Here is a 5,843-nt window from a genome sequence, read left to right as displayed (position 1 = left end):
TATATGCAGTATTTGTGAATTTGTGCCAAAACTTTAAATATTGCAAGGTTCACCGAGCTAGGTCTAGCAGAGCCTAAAGAGCGGGAGATCTTTCAATCACTTGATTGGAATATTGTTTGTTGGCCACTAATCCAAGGATCTATTGATTGAATCTAGCTAATTCATAAGAATCCTTGGCCAATCAGTTGGAAACACCAATAAAACCAAAGCTAGAATTTGAATTCTTTTAGGCAATGCATTTTAAGTGGATGTGGCACAATGAACTTGTCATCAAATAGTTAGATGAGCAACTACATATGTTTCTCAAGACTTAAATAAGATTTCTAAAGTGACCTTTGAATCCATTCGCTTAAAATTCTATTCACTAGAACATACAATCATGTATACATTATTAAATGTATTTGATTTGCTAACCATTTTTCACCATGGTGTGTTAGTTAATTAGGATGAATAGTGCAAATAGAATTGAGTGTTCAAGTAGTCTATGACCATCACATGTACCTATCCAGATTAATGTTTAATGCTCTCATAAGAAATTTTAAATTTCTTGAAAATTCCTTAAAATTGCACAAACTTCCAAATGTGAAAGGTGCAAAACGACTCGTGCATTATTCATATTTTGTAACTTTGTATGCATGTTTATCAAGAAAGTGACAACTACTATGCCTAATGAAATCCCTCTACTATTTATTATTTGGTGTAACATATAAGCTACTTTATCTTTAAAATTTATAACTACGAATAAAAGCTAAATTTCTATAATGGGATACTCTAGTTACATTTGCAATAATTTTTAAGATTTCAAAAAAAAAAAACTACAACAAATCCAATTTAAGTGTGTGCATAGAAGTTGTTAATTAGATACAATAAATGAGAAAGTAGTAAATTTTGAAGTCTAGAAATAGCTTTATAAGATTTTTGGAAGTAATTTTTCTTTTCTCATATGATTGACAAACCCTATAAAGAAAAAAGAGTAGTATAAATAAACTATTTGAATAGAGCCACAAAAGAAAGCCTTGTTTGAAAGTAAGCCTAACCAACATCTTTGAGGCCATAACTACTCAAGTTGGACAAGTGAAATGCCAATTAAAAAATTAGAATATAAGATTGTTTGAAAATTAGAATATAAGTTTGTTTGAAAATTGAAAAATAACAAAAAGACAATATTGACAAAATAGATTTTTTTTTATACTATTAATTTTGCTTTTTCAAGATTTATCTTTAATTTTGCATTTTTCAAGATACATAACCGTTAATTTTGTTTTTTAAAGATTCATATATGACTGTTCCCAACGGCACTCAAGATTAAAAGCAAAGGCCGTTAAGATTAAAAGCACACATCATTCCCTGTTATATATGTGGGTATCATTTGGTCATTTCTTATGAGTTTTGTTTTTGCTTTCTATGTTTGTTGTTTATTTCTTTTGTTGCGTGTTATGTTTCCTGTAATTTTTCTCCTTCTGTGATGATTACTTGTGTTCTGTGATGATTTCTGTATCTATGTTTTATTTTGTTTGTATGCCGTGTTTTCTTCGGAATGTGTTGTGCTTTCTGGCCAGCAGGGGGAGGGCAACAGAACAGGGCATGTGGTGGAGAATGTCATCCAACTTGCTTTTGGTTAGTACCTTGAATCCTCTTCCTGCCCAATTCTATCTCATGGCGTTTAAATGTGGATGCAAAACATTCCTGTAGAGTGCTGTAGTATTTTTCTGTTAATGGAATTCTGTTAGTGTTTTTCTGTACCTTGAATCCAATTTCACCTCCTTTGAATCCTTTTCCTGCCCAATTTTATCTCATGGCGTTTAAATGCGTATGCAAAACATTTCTGTTATAGTGTGGTGTTTTTCTGATAGAGGAATTCGATGGATTCGGGGGATTCACATTGCCCTTCATTGTTAGTGTCGAGGGTTTTCCTAATGTTTGTTTTTATAACCCAATAAGACTTCAAAAATGTTAGGTAATTTAGTCTAATTCAAAATTTGGTAGTGTGATTTCTAACGAATATGAAAAGCCTGCCCAATTTTATCTCATGGCGATTAAATCAAAATCTGTATGCAAAACATTAGAGTAAAAGAGTCATGCTCCAGTCTCTCAGCTCTGTAAATACAGTCCAGGGGTGGATCAGAACAAGGTACAAAAATCACAGTACTGTGTATGGCTTCCATTTATGGGACTTTTGTTCTTCACATCAACATTAACATCAATGACAATGTGCTGACATTTGGTGACGCTCACTGGGATGAACGTACAAGAAGAATTGTTTCTGTTGTCTCACCGTGCATTTTTGGTCTAGTAATAGGGGATGACTGCAATAAGCTATCAATAATGGATGAGTACTCTGTTACCACTGAGCTTCAGGTCATTGTTTATTTTCAATTCAACAAGGATACATTGTACTTCATTATCAATTAACATCTGACAATTAAGTTGTGATGACTAGGGGTTCATGAATGGTCAGAGAAGGTCATAGGATTTTTTTCTTATAGGTAGGTCTCCTTAACTTTGTCTGTGTATCTTAAGAAAAAGTGCTCTGTTTTATTTTGATAAGAGTAGAAGTTGGATTTTGAAAAGGTCAATAAATCCTTGTATAGGGAAGTTGGATTTTTTTTAAATTTATTCATGAAATTTAATGTGGTTAAAGTAATTATAGGACTGCTCAGAAATGTGATCATGTGAATGTTGAGGTGGGACACTCCAATACATGTTGATGCTGCAAATTCAGATCAATATTTGCAAAAGCTTGTTCGATTTTGCAATAATTTTTTTGGCAAGGGTTGAATTCCAATTAGATCTGAAAATTTTGTGTATTCTTGCACACGAATTTTCCAAATTCCCCAATCTTTTGGCCACTGACATGTAAATTTAACCACTACAAGTGTTTTGCAATTTAAAGTTTTTTGCTTGTCATTCTCTCTATCAGTATCCATTACCATGATCCTTCCATACCTTTATTTGCATCAACAAACACATATTTGTTAAATTTGCAAAACGTTTTCAGATCTTTGACAACAATCTGCAAGTCTGGGATAAATTTTATGTCGGTGGAGTGAGTGACATTCCTTTGGCATCTAAGCAACAATTTTGCATCCCCTATCAAATTGACCTGCTAGTTGGATCCATCTAAAAATAACTATGTTTTTTGTTTTGTCATTTGATCTTCCCTAGGAAGTTTGACCTGCCCTGTGGTATTAAAATTTGCAGAAATTTAGTTTCCTTTAGCTGCCCAATTCCACTATTGTATTTGATTTGAATTCATTTGGAGAAAGGCATGGAAATCAAAGTTGTGGCATTAAAAATTTGCATCGACAAATGATTGACTCGTGACCATTCTTTGGGCATTTGTTTGGGACTTTTTGGGGTTGAAACTCAAAACTTTACCTTGTTATTTTTTGGCGCAGTTGGCAAGTCATGGGAGACGAGGAAGAAGTGTGGAATCTGCTTTAAATCTCTGTTTTATTTGGAGTCATCGTCAAAATATCAACTATCTTGGAGCTGTTCAACCAACTTTCACACTCAATTTCTCTAAAGGTAGGTGATTTTCTTCAGAATGAAATAGAATTGAAGTATTTATGGTGTTTTTTAATAGATCCACTAGAATCTGTGGTACAGGGGAAGTAGAAATAGAATTATCTCGACAGAATTTATGAGGCAGAGCAAGCTATAATATAATTTATGACAGGAATTCTGTAGTTGAAGTACTATTCATTGCCTGAAGGAATCATTCATGCAATGCATTATTTTAAGAGAACCACTGAAAAGGTTCGGGCAGCCACTTTTGATAAAATTAAAAGTTAAAAACTTGACGAAGTAATTGAATTTTTTCTGTTGTCCCACTAGTTTAGGTGCCTTAACCAGAGTGGTTTTGAAGTAAGTGTAACTAAGACCATCACCAAAAGTATAGATAGTTGGTCCTGTGTAGAATCTGTAAGTTCGTGGACTTGCCCTCATGTTCATAACAGTTATGGGAACTTTAACAAATTCTTGTGGATACCAGGCCATAGGTAATCTCCCACCTGAAACAGAAAGAAAATAAGTATCAGCTAGCAATCTTGTGTACTCGCATAATTATGCCACTGACTTTATATAACTTGTAGAGGAATGTGAGAATAAGAGCACTGTTAATTAATAAAATTGATCCCCAATTTTGAATATTTTAGAAACATTTGATGTGGGTTTATTTTCAATTCAGCCAACACTTAAGAAGGGTAGGTTCTCATTCAAACCTTGATGCTCTATATAAGTTCATCTGTAAATTTTCTGAGTCATATGGTGTTTACTGAGTAATCTTAACACTGGCCAGAGGAACAATAAACAATTGTTTTTTTTTTGATAGGTAATGGGCCGAAGCCGATAAGGTGTACATACCCTACCCCCTTTGTGGGATTTGAACTCATGACCTCTAATTCAAGAGCACAAGTTCTCGACCACTAGGCCAACTCAAGTTGTACAAAAGAACAATAAACAATTACTAAGACAGATTTTACCTAGATTATATGATGTAAAAATTACATCTGCAATTGCTGCTCCTCCAGCTTGTCCAGGATAACCCACCCAAAGGATTCCTGCAACTTTGCCATTATTCTTAGCAAAGAATATATGAAAAGAACCCCTTGACATATCACAAGAATTACAGACCCCTTAGCACACTTGCAACAACAAACTTGTTCTGTCTAGCCCCTCAATCTCTAATGTAAATGATAGATGTTGAACTGGAGCAGCTACTCGAGTCCTCGCCTACTACTGACACTGTTGCATCTGCTCATTTTGTTGCAGACAGCAAACCATTCCCACCACATAACACATTTGGACGGCCTGGGGCAAAAAGGGTTGCATTGTATCTTGGAATCCCGTCGAGGGATGATGTATACTTTCATAGAATACTTGACCACACTGACCAAGTTAGTAAGTCTTTAAGGACCAAAACAGAACACAGAGTAAAATCAATCTTCTGCCTTTCCCAGTCGATAAACTAAAAGCTGCTTTAAGAAGGCTAAAATTTGTTTTTGAAAGCATGATAAAAAGGAAATTGAGGCAGCAGAGCCATAAATGGCGACCATGACTATCAAGGGCAATCAGGCAATAATGTACTCTCATGTGTGTATGGGCAGAGACAAACTGTACCACACCCAATTCTTCTCCAAGTCCCCTCATTTGCAACAGATAGTTGAGTATAAGTTCTAACACATCTTATATATATGTTGTTCATGTAATTGTGCTACATTTATCACAGTTTGGTCCCCTGAATAGTCACTCTCATGAATGGGTGCATAGTTACCAATCATGGCATTGGTGGCATTTGCATTGGGTACAGTGACGGCCAAGTTCTGAGCGAGTCCCCAGCCTATATTAGCCAATGGCAATGCACCAGTAATTTTGAGCAGCACTATCCAAGGCTTGTTCTTGGTTACCCTCGGTACACACATCTTTAGGTACCAGGTTCCCAAATGGCTATTTGGTAGGATCCACAGTCCAGATCCAATCCTGCATTAATTTAGTTTCTGGTTGAGATTGCCCAATCATACAAGAAAAGTAATTATGAAATTCAAGCATATGCTAGTGCATCTGATTTCAGAAAGGAAAGAAAAAATGTTGAGTGTTTCTTCGAATAAGACCTGAGAATTATTTGCCCACAATAACAATGTCCAATGGAATGTTTGTTCATTGTTCTTTGTTTCTTTACATCTTATTTGCATTGTTATGCTGCATATGAGGAGGACTTGTCATTGTAGCACGAATTTCAGTAGTTACATCGGAAGTGAAAACTGAAATAAATACAGATAACTACAGAATGAGTTGGTAAGCAGAATTGCAAATGAGATGGTAGAAGCTAAAGATGAAACAGG

At 35.0% G+C, this 5,843-nt stretch overlaps 1 pseudogene; it reads right to left on the bottom strand.

The window, feature by feature from the left end:
- Positions 1-3,702: 3,702 nt before the first annotated feature.
- Positions 3,703-5,423, bottom strand: LOC131060032 (beta-D-xylosidase 4-like; annotated as a pseudogene).
- Between the last annotated feature and the right edge of the window lie 420 nt (positions 5,424-5,843).

This window comes from Cryptomeria japonica, chromosome 8, assembly GCF_030272615.1.
Source record: "Cryptomeria japonica chromosome 8, Sugi_1.0, whole genome shotgun sequence".
Lineage (NCBI taxonomy): Eukaryota > Viridiplantae > Streptophyta > Pinopsida > Cupressales > Cupressaceae > Cryptomeria > Cryptomeria japonica.
This window is presented reverse-complemented; position numbering and strand designations above follow the sequence as displayed.